This window comes from Canis lupus, chromosome 27, assembly GCF_011100685.1.
Source record: "Canis lupus familiaris isolate Mischka breed German Shepherd chromosome 27, alternate assembly UU_Cfam_GSD_1.0, whole genome shotgun sequence".
In the NCBI taxonomy this organism is placed as follows: Eukaryota; Metazoa; Chordata; class Mammalia; order Carnivora; family Canidae; genus Canis; species Canis lupus.
The window spans coordinates 1,714,570-1,736,663 of NC_049248.1; the positions used below are offsets into that span (position 1 = coordinate 1,714,570).

The following is a 22,094-nucleotide window of genomic DNA, read 5'->3' on the forward strand; positions in this document are numbered from 1 at the left end:
AATGAGGGCTGAACTAAAGGGTCTCTAGGGAGACTTCCCATCCTAAACAGAGGATGATTGGAAATACTACAGAGTATGAAAAGCCGTGCAATTTACCAAGTACTTTCCTCCCTCCAGTGAGAAGTGACCAAACCCCACCAGCAGTGCAGTATCCCTTGGATTTACAACTTTAATCCCCAATAAAACAATCCCCACCCCTGCCCCCAAAATGTCCCTGGGTAGGGAGGCACCAATCTCTCTTGGAGCACACAGATCAGAGGCAGGTTGTTTAAAAAGAGTAGAAATAATGTCAAAGAAGATGGAAGGGGATGGAAGGGAGGCAAAGAACACAGAAAGTCAGTCTTGTCTACAACTCAGTTTGGAGGACGTCCAGCTCTGGAACACAGCTGAACCCTCCAACACAAGTGATCAACCCTCTTGGGTCAGGAAGCATCTGCAGAGTTTCAGAGAGCAGAGCTCCTGGTTCCAACAAGCTGCTGCTCTGAGATGGCCAGCACAGGCTTGGGGAGGAGGGAGGATTCCTCTGCTACCTAGGTTCTCCCCCAGCTTCCATGCTACCTTCACAAGTGGTGTGCTGGAAGCATTTCACAGACCACCTTACAGGGCACCACGGCGGGGAAGCCCCGACTTGCAGCCTTGCCTATTGCTGTGGTGTAAACTCTCCTCCCACCGTCCACTCTGAGTACTGAACGCAGAGTTCAGAGCAAGGAGTTCAGTCAGCTCTCAGGAGCCATTCCAAATCACTTGATCCAGGGAAGGAAAAATTCCTAGTAAGTAAATATGCAGAAACATGGAGAGTTTCTTGCAAGGGAACGGGGTCTGGGAGACAAGCAGGTGCCAGCACTTAGGGTCACCTGGTTCTCCCCCGGAAAGAAGCTGGGCACCGCCGGGAGCAGATCTGTCCTACTCCAGGCTCGCTCTGGCTTCCAGCAGGGCTCCCCATAGAGCGCAGGCTGGAGGGACGCGCCGTGGCCACGCCCATTCTGTGGCTACCGGGAAGGTAGTGGGAGGAGGCTTGAGAATAATGAAGTTCAGAGTTTACCAATGGCAGTTGGTTATCCCTGCCCCTCGCTGGGGCCTCACATTTGAGCAAGGCCAAATCCAGAGCCTTGTTGTAGCTTAGGGGCAGGACGGCCTTCTGGCCCAACTGCCAATCAGCCAAGGAAACCGGACAAAGCAAGACCCCATAGAGTGCAAGGCCCCAAATTATGGTAAATTACAAAGGCACGCTAATCACTTACATGTGTACATGTCTCAGAGTGTACACATCGCTTTCACACACACACCCCACCCCGAAGGTTGGTACAGTTCTTTCCCTAAAAAAGTTGACAGCGTAGAAGTGGGAAGCGTGCCTCAACCAAGAGAACTGTTCTGTGACAGGCCCTGAGGTCCTGTCCTGCTCACCCCTCATCCCCCAGCCCCTCATAGTCTCCTCCTTTCAGCAGCTCTTCCAATTCATTCCATCTTGGCAGCAGCCTCTTGTGTAACTGAAACCACAAGAAACTTTTGTTTGGCTTTTAATTCAGAAGAAATTCCAGTAACTGGGTTCCCACTACTTAAAAAAAAAAAATCAAAGCTCTGCTCTAGAGAATTCAGCTTTTCCCTTGAGCACAATTATTCACAGAAAATGTATTTCTTTCTTGCTCTTCCTAGCTTCGCCCAGCCCCCTCCCCCACCCTCCTGAAGCCCATTCTATGCCAGGGAAGCTGGGACATCTGCAACACATCGCCCTGCATGCAGCTGGGCCTGAGTCCCTAGCACTTCCGGAAGGCCAGGCCTGAGACAGGGGTGGCGTGTTCCTGTTTTGTGGCTGGAGCCAAGCAAGTTAAGAGCTGTTGAAAGATGTGCTTGGCTGCTCTCTCTTCTCACCCAGGGTACACTGCTCATTTTTGTTTGGGACAGGCAGGGGCCCAAGGAAGCAAGGAATGAGATCTATAGGCTTCCAGGCCCCCCTGCCTAGGAAACAAGCATAGCCAGGGTTGTCCCAGCCCCCACAGGTCTATTTCTAATACCTGATAACATCCCCACAAACAGCTGGTTGCCCTGGTGAATTAGTAACGAGCAACTGCTGGTAAGTCAGGAAGGAAAACTTAACTATCTTTGAGGCCTTTTCTATTCAAAGTGGGGCCCAGGATCCTCAGCAGCAGCAGCAGCAGCAGCAGCAGCAGCAGCAGCACCTGGGAATTTGTTTAGAACACAACGTCCTGGACCCCCGTCCTGGATGTACTGAGTCAGAATCTGCATGTTAACAGTTTCCCTAAATCAGGCAACTATATACACATTAAAGTTTGAGCAGCACTGTAATAAGAAAATGTGCCAGTAACATTTCAGTTCAGCTCACTCACAGCCTAGCACACAGGACTGACAGCTTGGGGCAGGGATTCCCCATCCCTGTGTGTTGGGTGTGGACATAGTGTAAGCAGGTCTATGGTTCTCCCTTGTGGGGACAAAGGCTCTAGCTTGTCCCAGCCAACCTGTGACTTCAGAATCTCCCACAGCTTGCATTTTCAGTAAAATTCTAGCAGAGAGGGATCCCTGGGTGGCGCAACGGTTTGGCGCCTGCCTTTGGCCCAGGGCGCGATCCTGGAGACCCGGGATCGAATCCCATGTCGGGCTCCCGGGTGCATGGAGCCTGCTTCTCCCTCTGCCTGTGTCTCTGCCTCTCTCTCTCTCTCTCTCTCTGTGACTATCATAAATAAATAAAAATTAAAAAAAAAAATTCTAGCAGAGAGTCCTACAAAGTCACTCTGTCTTCTCTTGCCCCTCCCACTCTAAAGCCTGAAAAAAGCAAGCTACTTTGTCAGCCTCCCTTGTAGTTAGTTGTAATTATGTGACTAAGTTCTGGCAAAAAGATGAAGGAGAGGGAGCCTAGCACCTTGCCTCTCAAAATGCAGTTTCTACCAACACCAACATATTCTGGGAGCTTGGTCACAATGTGGATTTTCAGGCTCTGCCCCAGATCTACATATCCAAATCTGTGTTTTTTTTTTTTTAATATATTTTATTTATTTATTCATGAGAGACACAGAGAGAGGCAGAGACATAGACAGATGGAGAAGCAGGCTCCATGCAGGAAGCCTGATGTGGGACTTGATCCCGGGACTCCAGGATCACGCCCTGAGCCAAAGGCAGACGCTCAACCACTGAGCCACCCAGGCGTCCCAAATCTGTGTTTCAACAAGACTCCCAGGTGACATTTATATTGAAATTTAAGAACTATTATCCTGGGGCTTCTGGGAAAGCGTCTGTTTTGCATTAAAAGGGACTAAGTGCCGCTGGCACATCTTCCTCCTTCACCCTGCCTTGAGTGTGGATATGATGCCTGGTGCTGCAGCAGAAAATGTTACTCGCACATTTTCTTGAATAAATGAGAAAACAAGTCTAAGTATGAAAAGGCATAGTATGAGGGAGTGGAGTGATAAAGAGCCTTGGTCCTCGGTGGCATCTTGAGCTGCTAGACAGTCCTGAGGCTACTTGTAGACTTCTTAAGAATGCTATTGCTTGGGCTGAAAACCTTCCTTTGAGAATGCGGAAGGGTCTTAAGTGAGTTAACCAAACCTGAAGAAAGCTAAATCTATGGAGACCTACTACAGAAAGACTGCAGGTCTCCTGCTTCATACCCCTTCCCTGGCAGGAATTGGGTGAGACCCACCTGTTCCTGACAGCTCACTCAGTGGGCACAGCTGGCTCAGACATCCTGTTCACACACATACAGAGCACGCTCATCTCCTCCTCCTAAGTTCCTGCCTGGGTGTCATTCTCCCCTCTGATGTGGCTATGGGGGAAGAAATAGTCAGGGTGACCTTCTCCTAAACTCACTGCCTCAGGCAGGGCCATTAAGGCCTGCATGGGAGACACTCAACCTCCACAGAGCTGCCAGTCCCGCCTCAGTCCTCAGACAGGCTCCATTCCTGTTGGGCAGGGTATCAAAGCATTAAATTCAGTAAGCCAGGAATGCATTCAGGCTGTCCGGTGCCTTTTGGCTCTCAAGACTGTCCTTACTTTGGGAATAGGAAAGAAGGAGGAGAAAGCAGGAGAAACTGGATGTATCCCAATCCAGCCTCCAAAGTGTGATGTCATTGCAAGTCCATCAAATTCCAGAATTGTCACCCCTGGATCTCTTCCTTCCAGAATTTCCAACCAGTCATCTGGCTTTGAGGATAGAGGGAGATGTCTCAGTCTGTGGGTATATAGGTTGAAAAGTTCTGGGCTAGTTTTGAAATAATAATCATTATCAAATTATTAGGTAAATCTATGTAGATTTTTCTAAAGGAAGATAAGGAAGGCAAGAAGGAAGGCAAAAAGGTGAGAGGAAGGAAGGAAAGAAGGAAGGAAAGAAAGAAGAAAGGAGGGAAGGCAGAAAGATTTAGGCTTGCTGCATGGAATTTTATTTTCTCCCTTAATATCTATGGCTCTTTAGATTAATTACTCCCATGTCGCTGACAGGGCAGTGATACACATGCTGTGGAACAGTACTCAGCAATGAATAGGAATGAACCACAGCTACATACAATAACATGGATGACTGCAAAAGCATTTTGCTAAATTGAAAGAAACCAGACTCAAAAGGCAACATACTGTAGAGTCATACAATATTCTGGAAAAAGCAAATCTGTAGGGTTAGACACCAGATCAGTGATTGCCAGGTGCTGAGGGAAAGAATAAGTACAAAGAGGTATGTGGCAATATTGGGGGATGAGGGCAATGTTCCCAAATTGACTGTGATTGTGCTTATATGATGGTATACATTTGACAAAATTCATCCAACTGGAGACTTCTGCTTATGGCCAGGATGGGATAACAGGGACCTGATTTATACTCTCATCTGAAACAACCAAAGACTAAAACAAATAGGGGGAAAATGTATAAAAGAATTTTTTTTAATTTTTATTTATTTATGATCACACACACAGAGAGAGAGAGAGGCAGATACACAGGCAGAGGGAGAAGCAGGCTCCATGCACCAGGAGCCCGACGTGGGATTCGATCCCGGGTCTCCAGGATCATGCCTTGGGCCAAAGGCAGGCACCAAACCACTGCACCACCCAGGGATCCCCTAAAAGAATGGTTTTAAAGATTCTGGACATCAGGCAACAAAGGCATTGCCTGAGATCGTCAAGATGTGGGAATGACTGTCCTAGGTCACTGTCCCCTTAGAGTCTGTGGGCCACAGTATGAAGAGGGAGAGCTCAGGTGGAGCCTGCAGACTCCCTGAGTTGAGGAGATAGAGCAAAGAGTCTGGGGAGACCGAGGTGGCTAGACTTCATAGGACAGAGCAATAGAAAGGAAAAGGAGAACTCCAGAGATCTGTAAATAGTCCCCTTGGGTGACTCAGCACAGTACTGACCAGTGCATGTATGTGACGGAACTGCCTGGGGCACAGGAAAGAACTATATTAGTTTTTATTATTGTGTGACAAATTACCACAAACTCAGTGGCTTAAACAACACATATTTATTATTTCACTGTTTCTGTAGGTCAGAAGTCTGGGCATAGCTTAGTTGGGTACTCTGTTCACAGCCTCACAAGGCTGTGGTCAAGGTTTTGGCTGGGGTATAACAATATCAGGAGGCTCCACCAGAGAAGAGTCCATTTATAAGCTCATTTAGATTGATGGCTGAACTCATTGCCTTGTGGCTATGTAACAACCTTGGGCTCTAGACACTGCAGTTCCCTGACATGTGGGATTCTCCAACAAGACCACTTATGTCATTGAGCTCACAGGGAAGCTTTCCAGCTCTAAGTTGAAGTCTTATATAACATAATACAATCATGCGAGAGACACCCATCACTTTTACCACGTGATATAACCTGGTCACAAAAGGGTCATCCCATAATGATCTGTGTCATATTTCACTGGTTAGAAATAAGCCACAGGTCCTACTGACACTTGAGTAGAGAGGATTACACAAAGGGTATGAACAAGAAGGAGCAGGAATCACTGAAGATCACCTTAGGGTCTTTCTGCCACAGAACCATCCATCCAAGGGGATTAAAGGGAACAGTGCCCAGTACTCACACAGAGTTGGGAATAATGCTTGTTCCTATTAACCAGAGTGTTAAAACTCATAATTCACAGGGCACTGGGTACTCAAAATGGTCTTGCTCCAGTTGTGGGAAATGATCATCCCCAGGCCAAATGCTTCTCTGGCTAACAAATATTAAAAGCCAGACAAAAAAGGATCAAACTGTTTTCAAATAGCTTAACTGAGTCCCAGAATAAAGTTTAAAAATATTTATAAAGTTATTTTGAATTAATTGAGTTGATAAGAATTCAACATTAACCAAGGCAAAATTTATGTCTTTCATCCGATGCAAGAAAGCAGGAAAATGAGACCCAAATTAAAAAGAAAAATCAATTTAAATTGATCCAGAATGACACAGATGTTAGAATTAGCAGATAAGGATATTAAAAGTATAATCATAACTGCATTCCATATGGTCAAAAAGTTAAGGAGAGACACAAAAAATATTAAGAAGATCCAAATAGTCCATCTAGAGATGAAAACTACTGCATCTGAGATAAAAATACACTGACTGGGATTAACATCAGATTACACATGACAGAAAAAAAAAAAAACACTAGTAAACTTGAAGACATAGTAATAGAAATTATCTGAAATTAAAGAAGAAAAGATCAATTAAATAAAATGGCAAAAGCATTAATGAGCTGTATAACAGCTTCAAGCAGCTTAATATATATGTAATCAGAATTCTCACAAGAATGGGGAGGAGAAGACAGAAAAAATATCTGCAGAAATAATGATGAAACTTTACCAAATTTAATTGTTAAAATATTAACTCATAGATTCAAGAAGTTTGATGAATTCCAAGCACAACAAACATGAAAAAAAAAAACTAACTACATACCAAGGTACATCATAATCAAATTGCTGAAAACCAGTGATAAAAAGAAAACACTAGAAGTAGCCAGAGCATAGACATGTATGTGCAGAGGAACAAAGACAAGGATGGCAGATTTCTTGTTGAAAACAATGCAGGCAAGAAGATGGTGAAATAGCAGTTTTAGATTATGAAAGAAAAAGTTGTCAAAAATTGTCAAAAAATCTCATACTAAGTGAAAAATATCTCTCAAAACTAAAGGTTAAAATTTGTTTCTTCAGACATATAAAAGTCATTACTGGTATACCTGCACTACAAGAAATGTTAAAGGAGTCCTCTCACCAGAAGGAACGAGATATGAAATGAAAATGGGGACCTACATAAAGGAATGAAGAATGGCAAACAGAAATGTATGTATATTTTTTTCTCTGAAGTACTGCATAAACAAAAATAATAGTGTATTATAAGGTTCATAAGAAATGTGTAAATAGAGTGTATGAAAATAGTGTAAAGACCATGAAGGGAGAAATGTGACTATAGTATTGTAAGGTTCCTATGTTAAATGGAAGTGGTATAGTAACACTTGAAGGTAGACTGTGATGAATTAAGAATGTACACTATGAACCCTAAAGCAACCATTAAATAAAAACAAAACAAAGAATTTCAGCTAAGAGATAAAATGAAATAAAAAATATTCAATCCAAAAGGAGGCAGAAAAGAGGTAAAATGGAAAAAAGAGCATATGGGACTCACAGAAAACAATAACAAGATGATAAACCTCACCATATATTGATAATCATATAATGGTCTGAATACCCTCAATTAAAAGTAAGAGACAATCAGATCAGATAAAGATTAAGACCCAACTATATGCTGCTTACAAGAAACTATTAAAAATAAAGATACAAGTGGGTTAAAAGTAAAAGGTAGGAGAAGATAATACTAACATGAATCAAAGGAAAACCAGAGTGGCCACATTAATGTCAGGCAAAGTAGAGCTCAGAGCTAAGAGTATCACTAGGGATGAAGAAGATATTTTCACGACAATAAAGGGGGCAATTCTTTAAAGGGACATAACAACCCTAAATATTTATATACCTACTCCAAATACATGAAACAAAAACTTTTCCTTGTAGAAACTGGCAAGCAGATCTAAAATTCATATGGAAATGCAAAAGATCAAAAAAAAAAAAAAAAAAAAAAAAAGGAAATGCAAAAGATCTAGAATAGTTCAGACAACATGTTTGGAAGAGAGAAGAACAAAGTGAAAGGGATAATTAATATTACCTGATTTCAAGGTTTATTATAAAGCTATGGTAATCCAAACAGTGTGGTATTGGTGTAAAGACAGACCAATGGGTCAATGGGACAGAATAGAGAACACAGAAATAGACCCACACATACATGGAAACTGGTTTCAAACAAAGAAGACAGAGAAAAGACAAGCCACAGACTGACATAAAATATTTGCAAAGCACACATCTAATAAGAACTAGTATCTATGGAGCACCTGGGTGGCTCAGTTTCCACCTTCAGTTCAGGTCATGATCCCGGAGTCCTGGGATTGGGCCCTGCATCAGGCTCCCTGCTCAACGGAGAGCCTGCTGCTCCCCCTGCTTGTGTGCTTTCTTTCTGTCAAACAAATAAATACAATCTTAAAAAAAAAAAAAAAAAACTAGTATCTAGAATATATAAAGAACTCTCAAAATGCAATGATAAGAAAACAACTCAGTTATAAAACGGGCAAAATATATGAACAGATACTTCACTAAAGAAGATATGTGGATGGCAGATAAGCATGCTCAATATCATTAGTCACCAGGAAAATGCAAATTGAAAACACAATGAGATACCACTATATACATGTAACAGGAAAAATGAAAAATATTGGCCATACCAAGTGTCGGGGAGGATATTGAAAAACCAAAACTGTCATATGAGTGAAAGATGGTACAAGTACTTTGAAAAACAGTTGGCAACTTCTTAGAAAGTTAAACATACACTCCCATATGATGAAACCACTCCACTCCCTGGCATTTATTCAAGAGAAAGAAAGCACATGCCATAGGAAGATTTATACATCAGTTTTCTTTTTCTTTCCTTCCTTTCTTTCTTTCTTTCTCTTTCTTTCTTTCTTTCTTTCTTTCTTTCTTTCTTTCTTTCTTTCTTTCTTTCTTTCTTTCTTTCTTTCTTTCTTTCTTTCTACATCAGTTTTCATTGTGACTTTACTTGATTAGCTTCAAACTGGAAACAAGCCAAATGGCCATCAACAAGTGAGCAAATTTTGGTATATCCATATGATGGAACAGCAGTCAGAAATGAGGGGTGAACTATCAATACGTCCAGCAACATTCACACACCTCAGAACAATTATGCTGAATGAAAGGAGTCAGTTGAAAAAGAACACACACGTACAAAATTCCATTTATAAAAAACTATGGGAAACATGAACAATGAGGATGGAAAGCAACAGAGGAGGATGGGGAGGATGAGCTGGAGGAATTACCAAGGGGCAAGAGGAAACTTTTGGGGGTGATGGATATGCTCACTGGCTTGACTATGGTAGCGGTTTCACAAGTGTACATGCATGTCAAAACTTTTCAAAGTACAAGCTAGAAATATGAATGGTTGGTTGTAGGTTGATTATGCCTCCGTAAAGCCGTTTTTAAAAATTCATAGAATTGTAGACCTAAAATGAAATAATTGTACTGTATGAAAATTATATACCCCAGTAAACAAAAACATCTTTTTTAAAGATTTCATTTATTTATTTATGTTTGTTTGTTTGTTTGTTTGAGAAAGAGAGAGTTCAAGCAGGAGCAGGGGAAAGAGGAAGGGCAGAGGGAGAAGCAGACTCCCTGCTGAGCAGGAAGCAGGATTCAGGCAATCTCAGGACCTTGGGATCATGACCTGAGCCAAAGGCAGATGCTTAACTAACTGAGCCACCCAGGCACCCCAACAAAAACATCTTTAAAAATAAATGGGAGATATACAAGCCAGGAGGAAACATCTGGGTGTCTCTGGTGACTTCACACATTGGTCTGTTCCTCTCAAATGTGAAGTCAGGTACACTGTTTGCCCTGTGGACCATACTAGCAGCAAGGGCAAAGTTCCTGGCATCTGTTCTCCAGGCATGCTGTGGGGAGGAGGGAGGGTGGGTCCCCACTGCTAGCCTTGAAATAGACCAGGAATTAGTGCCCTGGGTGCTGGTGGCTGTGCGAAAAGCGGTGACAATATGTAACCACCTCAGTGTGATCAGATTAAAGGTGGTTTCTGCCTCTAATGTAATATCTCTGGGCCCTTTTGCTGTGCTCTTTGTCAGTGTAGGTATAATAGGATCAAGTCTGAGAACTAAGTGTTAACATGCAATAAAGGGGCATTAAAGAAAACAGACCCATTTGTGTCGAGCCCTTGGCATGGGAGGGAGGAGAGGACAGAAGCCACTTTTCTGTTAGGTGGAGGAGGCAAGAGAGAGAAGGCTCCTGAGCCGCCCCGGGCACTCAGTCAAGACTTAGGTGTGAGGGACTCAAACCCTGCTCTGCTGGGATCCTTGAGACGACTGGTGTTGGGGCATTCTCTTGGAGTCCTTCCTAGGAGCCTGTGGTAGTTCTGGGGGCCCCACTGCTGCCTGAAGCCTCCCTAGATGCCTGAGCAGGGGGGTTCTGAAGGGGTCTTTTGTTAGAGAGCAAAGACAGAGAAACTGCTACTGAGAAACCAGGAGCAAAATCCTTTCCCTACCTATCCTCAGGACAAGAAAGAGAGAGGTGTGTGCGTGTCCTTCCATTTGCCTGTCTACTGAAAGAGAGAGATGAATTAAACGAAATGTTTCTAGACCATGAGCTGATAAATATAGCTGTCAGGAGTCACTGCTAGTAATGGCGCTTCTAAAGCAATGGCTCATTGTGTTTCTACATCTGTGAAATGGGGACGGTAATAACCAAAAACTTGTGCGGCATTGGAAGAGTCACCTAGCTTACGAGGGTGCCTTACAGAGCATGAAGTGCTATGTGAATGTTAGTTATCAACATTAGGTGAGGGTACAGTCTTAGCGTGATTTTAGGAAAAGGAAAGCTTAGCGTGATTTTCTGCAGTGACTCTGCAGCCCTTCTGGCATGCTGGAAAGAATTCAGGTCACAGCAGAGGTGCCAGAATTTGTATACTCCAGGTAATTTCATCGAATGGCTAGAGTTTATATTTGAGATCTGCTCTGGTCCCTGCACCCCTGAATCAGGTACACAAGCTTCCAGGCTCCCTTCCCATTTCTTGACCCAGTCTACCCTCAACCCTTTTGGGAAAAGCACCCCAGCTGAACTTGCTTTTCCCAGGCTGCAAACTTTCCTTCTGCTTCCAAGTATCTCCTTATTCAACAACTGTCCTATTGGGAACCCCATTCTTTTATAGTCCTGGTCTCTGCTTTCAATTACTCTGGGAAATATACCCATGCTAAACTGTAGAAGCTGTGCATGTTTTCATCCATTTGTCTGCCCTGTGAATAGGGGCCTTAAATGTTTTCTCACTATATTCCATGGGGTATTAAAGGTTCTGGAGAGACACCTGAGGGGCCGCCTTGTGGAGTCAGGGGAAGCTGAACAGGTGGGCTCCGTTCCGCTCCTCCTCATGCATGTGAACCAAAGTAGCCCTGACCTTTCCTGCTCTGTACCAAGTTTTGTTAGGAGAAAGGATTCTTTGGGTTATAGACTCCCAGGAAGGAAATGGCAGATTCTCCCAAATCCCTGCACATGGGCAGCTGTCTGCTCCCAGGAAGCCAGTCAGCCTCCTTTTGGATAGTATGCAATCAAAATCCAGATTCTAGCCCAGAATTGCCAGCCAGCTGTATGTCTTGAGCATATCCCTGCCCTACCCATAGGCACTGAATCATAAAGTCACTGGGCTCAATGACGGCAGAGTTTCCTCCTGGCTCTAAACTTCTTGTTTCGGGAGCATCCATTACAGCAACCCTCTCCTGAGAGGGCCTGCTAATGGATACCCACCCCTGGAAGGTGCCGAACACCTCACCATTCTACAGTGCCAGCTCCCTTCTCCCCCACCCAAGCTGCTATGGCACCGTAGTGGCTCCCTTCTCATCCTAACCTGGGACAAAAAGCCTCTATGCAGTTTGACTAAAAGCAGCTACCTTTCCATGAAAAATGGTGCACAGATCTGATGGTGCTTGTGGGCAGAGGGACATCCAGCCCAGTTCTCTCTGTTCTGTGGATAAGGGCTCCATGAGTGGGTGCAGGCATGCCCAGAGCAGGTGGAGGTGGCAGGCCAAAGGTGGGAGTGAGGGCTTTGTGGGGCTGGAGGCTGGGAGGATGCACAGGGACTTGCGTATGCCTGTGGGGTAGGGGGTGGGGAGTCCAGTGCTGACAATGAAAGAAAGCTAGGGCAGAAGAGTTGAGGTTGCATGCCCACTAGGCAGTCCACAGGAGGCAAGGAGCTTCTGGAAAGACACTGCCTGCAAGACTGCCCCCTCCTAGGGTTGTGGTGAAAAGCCAGGGTGCACAGACAAGGCAGCGGACACACTTAGTACCACATGGTCATCCACCTCCCCTTGCTCTGGACACACACAGAAAGTGACACAAATTGGGGAAAGGGGAGAAGAATCATGTTTGCTGGGCTCACACTGCCCATGAGGACGGCTCACTAACAGGACAGCGATTACATACCAAATGCACTGCAGCAACTAATTTTCAAGGAGATCAAAATAAATCAGAAAACAAAACTGTTCTGACAGCAGAGAAATGTGGAAACGTGTTAAGAGGTAATTATAGTCCTTTCTCCCTTGTTTCACCCGCGTTTCTCCTGCCACTGGAGCAAGCACTGAATCACAGCCGTCATTCGTTGTCAAGAGGCCTGCGCACTGAAGGAAGTGTGCAGGGCGTGCCCAGGCCGGGACCGCTGCCAGCAGGCCTGGCCGCCTGGGACCAGCATCTACTGACGGAGACATTCGTCCCATGCTTGACCCTCGAGGATCGGGGGAGCCAGCATCCCGTCCCAGCCGGGAGCCTCTTTGCCAGCCCGCCCTGGCACTCCTCCACCATCTGGGGCTCCTTTAAGGCAAATCCCATCACCTCGTGCTCCAGACAGCACCCCTGCACTGGGCTGCAGAAAGGTCACAGCCTGGGAGTCACAAAGACCTGCTGAGTTCCAGTGGCCCTGGCTTCTAGTTAGGTGGCCTGGGGGAAGACACTTGAGTTCTCTACACCTTGGTTTCCCCATTTGAAACCAGGAAATATGAATGCCTACCTCATGCAGTTGTCATGAGAACTAGAAATCACTCCTGTACGACGCCCACCACGTGGCATGCTCCACTCAAGGTTGCCATGCTCACCATCACTGTTATAATAGCTTTCTCAAGTCTGAACCGAACAACCACCAGGTGCGGCAACTTAGGGAGGGCACGGGAGGCCCCCTGGGAGGTGGCAACATGCTGGGACCTCTCTCAATGGGACAAAGGTAAACACTCCCTCTTCTGAGATGAGCCTCCTTCTACTACATGAAGGGAACACTCACAGCTCAGAAACATCAAGAGATACTTCACAGCTGAATAAATGAAGCCAGCGGGGCTTTTTCTTATTATAACTATGCAAAGATGCTAATATCTGGTAGATACCTGGGCTCCTCAGCATTTTTTGAGATGGCTGCTGGGTATCCAGCTTAGAAACAGGTCGGGCAGAATGATGACTTGCTGCTATAAAGGATAAAGCCATGTAGGAAGCAACATGTACTCTTAGGCTGCCACCATCACCATCACCATCATCATTGCCAATGGAACACCCAAGTATATCATGCCACTCCTTAAACCCAGGGCACAGATCATTCCTGCTGAGTGCTACACAGAACTCAGATGAGCAAGCCCTGTCTGCTAGAAGCTTCCATGTAAAACCCATGTTCATTACACTGTACAGTCAATCAACAGCTACCCATCAAGCGCTCACCAGGGTCAAGGGTAAATCCTGCATACAATTGCTGTCAGGCATTCTGAGAGGAGCAGAGAGCCTCCTCACCTACTCCCTTTCTCTGCCACCAGACCACGCCTTGCCCTTCAGGTATGAGAGCATAGTTCATCTTTCAAGCCTGCCCAAGGCGAGCATCCAGAAGCATCTCCAGCACCAGTGCAGTGCAACTCTCTTTCTGGAAGTGGCCCACTCCAACCAACACATCCCAGGCCCCATGAGTCTCTCACTTTCTGCTTTGTGCTAGCTCCTGCCATAAAGAGTAGGAGTCCTGAAAATCCTGTGGGAAATTTCTTGTTTTCTGCACTACTCAGAACCTAGCCAAGCTCCCGATGGGACTCTCATATGAACTCAGGAGAACTTCTATCTAGGACCCACATTTGCCTAAGCCAAAGATGGTTCTATTGATCATCATCTTTGCATTCCTCATGGGGCTGGGAAACATTTGTAGAATCGTCAGGCCAAAATCTGGTACCACTAAACCTTGGATGAGGCAAGAAAGTAAAAGGAAGATGTTGGACTGACCTTAAGTCATTAAAAGGTAGAAAGAACCTTTCTAATTTTATTGTATGTGCTGCCGAAGCGAGCACAGGTAGAACCTTTCTTTGATCAATCCTTAATCATCATCATCATCATCCACTTCTTGGGTACTTTGTATATTCCAGGTTCTATCCTAAACATGTAGCATGCCTTAGCTCAAATAATTCTTAGACCAACCTCCCAAGGTAGGTGCCATTATCATCACCATGTTGCAGATAAGAACCCTGGGAGGCAAAAAAGTAAAGGAACTTGCCCAAGGTCACACAGCCAGAAGTGGTGGAGCCAGGTTCCCATGTGGGCAAGCTGGCTCCTGAGTCTACACCATGGTGCCTCTCATGAACCAGCCACCTTCCCAGGGCTTCACACTGATGTCTACTTTTCCTGTCACCTCCTGAACATGTGGGACTCTTGCTTAGCCAGGGAGATGGCTCTCTCCCTCTCTACAGGCACACTCTCGATGGGGCCCAATGACTTGCAAGTAGCCCATAGGACAGCTTACAGAGTTCCTTGAGCACCTCTGTCTGTCTGGGCTTTGTTTGCCAAGTCATTCCAAGGAGGCTAGATTCTTCTTCTGGTTTTCTTTTGATTCCCAGGAAAGATGAAGGTCCTCTCCCCAGCTCTGAAAGGAAGAACATGTCCCCAGGATACTGGCTCCCCTGTGTGTCCTAACCCAGCACCCAGAGGGGCCCCCCAGGCTGCACAAGAGTAAGATTTCTTCTCTACCAGTTCTATTTCTTCTCCTAATGCCATTTGCCTTGGCTCCTGGATCCCCATTTTGAGCTACTGATGTTTAGATTTGAAATGATAGTCCTATCAGTAAATAAGCCTTGACAATTAAGATATAGTAATAAGCAAAGGTATCATTGAGTCTTTTTGCTTCTAAAAGGGACAATATTAAAGTATAACACATAATATAAGTAGTTCCTTTTTAAGGGCCAACATCAGAGTCTTACTTGCCTATAAATTGATGTCTTTTAGTTGTGGACTTACTTTATTCATGTCCTGGGCCTATAAACATGTGTTCATTAGAACAGATAAATATGCTGTAGCACTGGTCATATGGTGACCTGCCTCTGTTTCAGGAAAAGACAGGGCCCGAGGCAATAGTCACAGCCCTCCTGCTGCCACCTCACAGGTATCTGAGAGGCAGAGCTGTCTCTACATTACAATACTGATGTATCAAAGAGACAAGAAAGAACTCAACTCCCTCAGAGTGGATACGCCCTACAAAACCATCTGTGCAAATCCCTGTAATGCCAGTCCCTGCAAGAACTGCTAGGAAGAAACTCCTTCTTCTGTGTTCTTAAAGAAGTGTTAAAAACATAGAAGTAAATCCCCAGGTAACAGCAAATCTGGGGGGCGGGGGACAAGGACTAACAGATTTCCCTGGTGAGGCTGGTATTTGTAGCAAGAGTAGGTAAGGTTGGAAGCCAGACTGTGGAGTGGATCCAGACTCTATCTTCAAGCAGGCAGTCTCACTGCAAGTTTCTTGATGAAAGAGAGGCTTGAGGGATGTCTGCCACCTCACGGCCTCACAGATGCTCCACATCCCCAGAGCCCAGGAGGATGCCCTGCCCAGAAGAGTATGCCTCGTAGTAATAATAGCAAATGTTCATATGTGGCACACTGGACACCAGGCACTGTTGGCCATATTTTACACACCTTAAGTCATTCGGTCCTCACCTGCATAGCCCTAATGTCGATATGATGGTGATCCCCACACTACAGACGAGGAAACCAAAGAACCAAGATGTTAAATAACTTGCACACAGCCAGTTAGAGGCTTGAGTTCAGGCTGTCTAGCTTGTGACCCTGAGTAAGGGAGAGCCTTTCTGAATGCTTCTCCCAAGTCTCAGGGATGTCTCCATTTTCTGTTTCATGTCAAAAGGGAAAATACCAGCTCCAGTGCTGCACCTTAGACTTAAATCTACAGACATTTTTTTTTTTTTCTATTCAGGATGGAATGGAGAAAGAGAAATACAGAGTGGAGGAAAATCTGCATTTCACCCAAATTGGCATTGGAAATCATGAACCAGATTCCAGGCCCTAGCAGCCCAACCTGAGTAGAGGCAGCTGGCTGCCTCCTAAAGGCTGTAGATGACAAAGCCCACCCACCCCAGGACACCATGGAAGAGGAGTGCCCAGCAAGATTCTGGAGAGCAAGAGACAGCAACATGAGAAAGAGTGGTGGGGGACGTTATCCCAAACAGGTCCATGATGGTCTTAAAGAACAAGCCACAGACCATCAGCCCTTGGCAAAAAGGGCGTCTGTTGTCCTTTATCTCTCTGTTCCTTCTCACCTTGACTGCATCCCTGCCTATCACTGGGCCTGGCCCAGGAGGGAAATGACCATCTGGTTGGCCTGGATATGCTAATGACCTCACGTGCTCTCCCCTTAAAGTGGATTAAGACTCTAAGATCCTAAAGAATCATCTGAATAGTAGCCTCAGGATGCCAGAGAAGTTAGGAACCATAAGTCCTACCTGAGACATATTCAAGGACAGATTTCAGCCAGAGGGACAGTCTAGTGACTTCCAGCTCTGCTTCCTGATTCCTGTCCTCCCTTACCACAGGCTCCTGCTGGGCTGCATGGCTGTAGTCTTTGCCCAAAGAGGGCTTACTGCATCTTTAGAGTGCTTGTGGACCTGGTTGAGTCAGGTCTGCTCATTTTCACTCCCCAAAAGGGCCACCTTGTCACCATTATGTCAGCCTCAAGGTGTCTCAGTTACTCTGTTACTCTCTCCTGCAAAGTGTGAGGCACGATACACAAGTGGGGGCTATTAAATTTACTCAAGACAACTGGTAATAAAAGACAAAGTTGCTGCCCTCCCAAAGCTGATACTTTGCCAATAAAGGAAGTGAATGTGGGATATTTCAGAGTTCCCATATTGTTTGAGCAATGTGTTTTGCGGTAGGCATGCTAGTCTTGGGGACAGAACAATCTGAAAGTGGATTATCTCCTTATAAACTCCCCTTCTCAGGAAGAGCTTTGCAGAGATGGCTAAACTAATGCTATAAATAAGCACTTGCTCTCTGCTGCCTCCCTTAGATCCACTATCTGCCCTCCCCACCCTACTCTGTGTCCTGAAAGGCTGATGCCTATGGACTGTGTCTTCCAGGTGTTCCCACTCTCTGGCTTCAGGCTGGATTGGCCAATGAGAAGCACCCGTAGGACACTGGAACACATGAAAGAAGAGAAATCAGGTGTTCTCTTTCCACGCCCACCTGATGTGGTACCACTGACCCAGCAGTGGCCGTGTCCTTGCATGACCATGGTCTCCAGCTCATGGTCCCTCCTCCCCAGCTCCAGCTCTCACTGGGCTCTAAGAACATAATTTCCTCCCCTTTGACCCAGTCCACTCTGGCTCTGGGGGCCTCAACAGCCTTGCCGGCTCCCTTGCCTTCTGTGAAAATGCCCTTCAATAAAAGTCTTCTTGGTTGAAGCATCAGCATAAAATTCCATTTCCTATGGTGATGTGACCAGACACCTGATACCCATTCTTCATATTTAGTCAAGGAAGATATATAAACAAAACCTGCCATGGCTAGTTGATTCCTTGCCTCCAGGAGTGGTTATATCCAGACCCATCCAAAATAGGCAATCATCCTTCTCATTTTTCAAATTCTCCCCAGGACAACATATGTCTATTGTCTGGAGGGCGGCGTGTGATGCTGAATCCAGAACTCAGGGGCTTGGAGCTCCTCCACCTTCAACTCTGCTCAGGTACTTTACTCTCATTCCCATTGACAAACAGGAGACAGCTTTTCAAACCAAAGCGGGCACATCTCCTTAAGCATACATATGGATAGTAGAATTCAGGCAGATTGGGGCTAGTTGATTTCTCTCAGCCAGTTTATAAATCAAGCACTAATCCCCATGACTCCTCCTGACTCCAGGATTAGTATTCCCTCCTGGCCTCCAAGGAATGTCTTTTGCATATTGAAGTCATTTTGCTCATTGCTCACCCTTCCCTGAGTAGATGCGGAGGCATTTTGTAACTGTCAGTGTTTTGACAAAGTATGAGTATTTAATCATATGCCCATTACACCCTCCCTACCAGCACATGTGGGCTTGCCAGTGCCTGCTGCCAGGGCAGGACAGCGGGCAGGGAACGGACCAGTTCTGGAGACGCCAGGCCGGGGCAGGGGATTGGGGGGCAGCCGAGGAGGCAGGGCCCTCCTCCTACAAGACCATTTGCCCAGGAGTGCATTTGCCTTCATTTCTACTTCAGGAAAGGAATACTCAGCCTGAGCGAACAGAACTGAGATTAACTAGGACAGGAAAGACCATTTTGTTCTTTCCCTTGCCTCTTCTGGAACTAAATCATCTTTGGCAGATGGTGTTTCTAGCCACGGTCTCCCTAGGAAACCTACCCCAGTGCCTAGCAACTTTCAGCCCTGGGGAGTCCTTGCTGTGGTCTAGCTTCATGCCCAGGATGCTCCTGGCCTCAGGCATCCATACTCCTCTTTCCACCAGATCTGGCACTTGGTGGAAGAGATCCTAGGAGGAACCTTCCCAAGAGTGTGGATGTCAGAAGTCCATTGATTCCCCTGCTGGGAGTCCCTGGCCATCGCCCCAACAAATATGCGGCCTCCTACCCTCTCCAATGCTCCCCCAGCTCCCCAGCTCCCCAGCCCCCCCAGGCTGTCTGTAAGCATTTCCTTTGCAGCCACCTCCAAACTTCCCTTTCTTAAAAAGAAACAATTTTCCAAAGCTCTGGGAGTTAATCCATGAAATCCTCTGGAACAAAAGCAGCTGGCTTGAGCCCTGGATAAGTCGATCAACAAACACGCCAGAGTCCTGCATGGTTCAGTGTTCTTTGGTCCAGCCACCCAGTATGGATCTACCCAGATCCTGCCAGTGACCCTTGGCTTCTCCAACTCTTACCTCTCGGGCTCTCAGGCCTGCTCTTGCCATACCCTTGAAAGCTGGACTCCCTTCAAAGGGACAAGGCATCATTTGCCCTCTGAGTCTCTGCCTCTTTCAGTAGCTACCTGATTAAAACTTTTGGAGCAAGTCAAGGTTCAACACCAAATGAAAACAAACTGGTCCCTTACAAAAGGCACAGGCTGTTTAGTATAAATGGAGGCCCCATCTGGTTGTTATTCTGGAAGAGAATCAAAGACCCTTAAAACCTGTTTCTTAGATGACAACAGTGGAAAAAAATTAAAAAATCAAAAAACAAAAAACAAAACAAAAACCACTCTTCATTTTATATGCAATCGATTCTGAATGGTGTTAGATGTGAGGTGAGTGCTCTGAGACTGAAAGAACAGAGGAGCAGGCCTGGCAAGACCAACCAAACACCAAGATTTCCCAAGAATCATGGGTGGGGGGAGTGATACCCCTCCCAGAAGTGCCACATGGAAGGAATTCCAGCGCGTCGGGCTCCCTGCTTACTGCCCTGGACAGTCTGAGACATCCCGGTGCCCCTCTTTGGGGAGGGCAGGAGCTCAATGCAGGCTGCCTGGCCAGGGCTCAAGATCCTACTGAGGGCAAGAGTTTCTGTCAGCTGGACACGTTCAAGCTGGACCCAGCAGCAGTTCTTCAGCTTCTTTCCCTCTCTGAGCCTCAGTTCCTCATCTGTAAAGTGCGCATGGTAACATCTAGTGTTGTGAGGCATCATGAGAGCTATGGATTTTTGAGGATGGAATATGGCGCCTCCAGTTGGGTGTTCAGTTGTTCCCTCCCTGCCCAGTTCTGCCCACACCCTACTGCCAAACTTCCCAGGAAGTGCTAACAACTACTATAGAATAGGGCTTATCTCACCATTCCTTGCTGTGTGACCTTGAGCCCATCACTCAGCCTCTCTGGGCCTCATTCTATTCATATTTAAAATGGGGATAATAATCCTAAGGTACCTAATAGGTTTGGTGTGGGGGTTAAAGGAGAGTATGAAGCAGACCCCTAGTCTCCCTTTACTTGAGGAACATTTCTTGAGCACCTTTCATGTGTCTTGTGCTCTGTTGGGCTTTGGGAAGAACCCAGTTCACTAAATAATAGATGCACTTGTTATTAACAAAAACCAGTCAACGTAGTGCTATTATCCTTTGGGTTACGGATAGGTAAAGAGAAACTCGGAACAGTTAAGTACATCTGCCAGGTCACACATCAAGATTCAAACCCACGCCTGCCTAGTTCCATACATGACACCTTTTGATATGTGAACTCCCTCTAAGTCTCCCCAAGTGCTTTCCCATTATATCCCCAGACTCTCACAGTGTTCCTGGAAGTGGGAGGACCTTGCCGGGACCTCTTTTCTGCTTACAGGGAAACTGAGGCCCACTACTCACCCAGCATGCCAGCCCAGGCCGATTTCCCCGACTGGACCACACCAGCCATGGCTTCTCTTGGAGCCCAATGTGGCTTCCCGGCTCTGGGCCCACCCAGGGAGAAGGGGCACACATGCATCATGCCAGCCCTGGCAGCACCAACCTCGAGAGTCCCATGCTCTGCCTCGCAGGTGACAGGGACACTGCAGAAGGAGCCTGAGAGCAGGTGTTGGAGGCCCCCGGCGCCACCCCAGATCAATATGCACAGCTTAATTACTTTCAGGACCTGGCCATTTGCTAGTGCATCCAACTTGGAGCTGTATGCAGGATAACCAGGCCATATGTTTCTGACGGCGGACCTCCCAACACATTCTCAAAAGCTAACCAGCCCAGAGGCACTATTCTGAAGGTAGAGGAAGGGAAAACGTCAGGCAGCTTTAGGGAAAACAGGGGCTTTGGGGCTGGGAGAATGTGCTTAATGACACGCACATGGTGATCCGCATGCCTGCCTATTCATCCCTGGCAGCCCGTGTTTTCTGAGCTCTGATAATGGAATAGGAGAATTGCTACTCTGTGTCCACAGAGCCCAAGGATGAGGCATTTATCTCATCAGATTGTTGAGATACAGTGTGGGTGTTTTGATGTCATTACTGCATGGATAGCAGTGTGCAGTGGAGGGGAGCAGAGATACCAAGATAAATCACACAGGATCCTTTAAAAAGACACTGAGAACAAGAAGACTATCAGCAGTATGTCTGAGCCAGAAGGGGCCCCAGGGATTGCCGGTCAACCCAGCACCCCCTTTCATAGGAGACAGAGGCCGCCGTGAGGGAAGGAACTTGTCAAGGCTAACCGTGAGACAGTGGTCGAGCCTAGGCATTCCCTCTCATTCCCAGGCTCATTTCACTTCACCAGAGGCTTGAATTCTGGAATCTCCAAGGGGAGGAAAGACAGTAGAGAAGCACACCTCACTCCACATTTACAGGCAAGATAATCCCCCAGGGGATGCTACTCAGAGACCACAGAATGAAGAAGATTTGAAAACCTGTGCAGGACAGGAGGAGAAGCATGTGACAGGTTTACAGGAGTCCCAGATCCCTGCTAACATTCCACCTCCCGCACTACACAGCAGAAACCAGAGGGGGCACGAAGCAAGACACAGGGGGCCTCCTCTTCCTTTCTTGCCTTGAAAGAAAGCACTGAGCACCTGTGGGTTCAGAGGGGCCCAGGCCTGGGATTTTTCACACAGAATAGGAATAGAACAAATTCTGTGTGCTGGCTTCAGCTCGGTAAGTTCAGAGCCATTGACCGGAGAGCAGAGGGCTGGGCACTCTTCACCTGGAGAGGCAGACAGTCATGGTCATGCTCACCTCCCTCTAGAAGCCTGCGTGAAAGTCAGCTCCATTCTGCCCACTTCCAGAAGGGCCAAGGGCCTCCCCCCAGGCCAGCAAAGATGCTGATCTTCAAACTCACTGTCCTGGA

The 22,094-nt window shown here is 46.3% G+C and overlaps 1 protein-coding gene and 1 long non-coding RNA gene across 40 annotated transcripts in view; one reads left to right on the forward strand and one right to left on the reverse strand.

Moving 5' to 3' along the window:
* Positions 1–17,751, forward strand: part of LOC119877637 — a 29,292-nt gene extending 11,541 nt beyond the window's left edge. The window contains exons 2-3 of the long non-coding RNA XR_005379697.1: positions 7,125–7,253; positions 16,297–17,751. This is a non-coding gene — a long non-coding RNA (uncharacterized LOC119877637). The remainder of the gene's footprint in view (positions 1–7,124; positions 7,254–16,296) is intronic.
* The window catches only part of CACNA1C (calcium voltage-gated channel subunit alpha1 C), a 747,770-nt gene that overhangs the window by 426,970 nt on the left and 298,706 nt on the right, over positions 1–22,094 (reverse strand). The gene's annotated exons all lie outside the window — the stretch shown is intronic.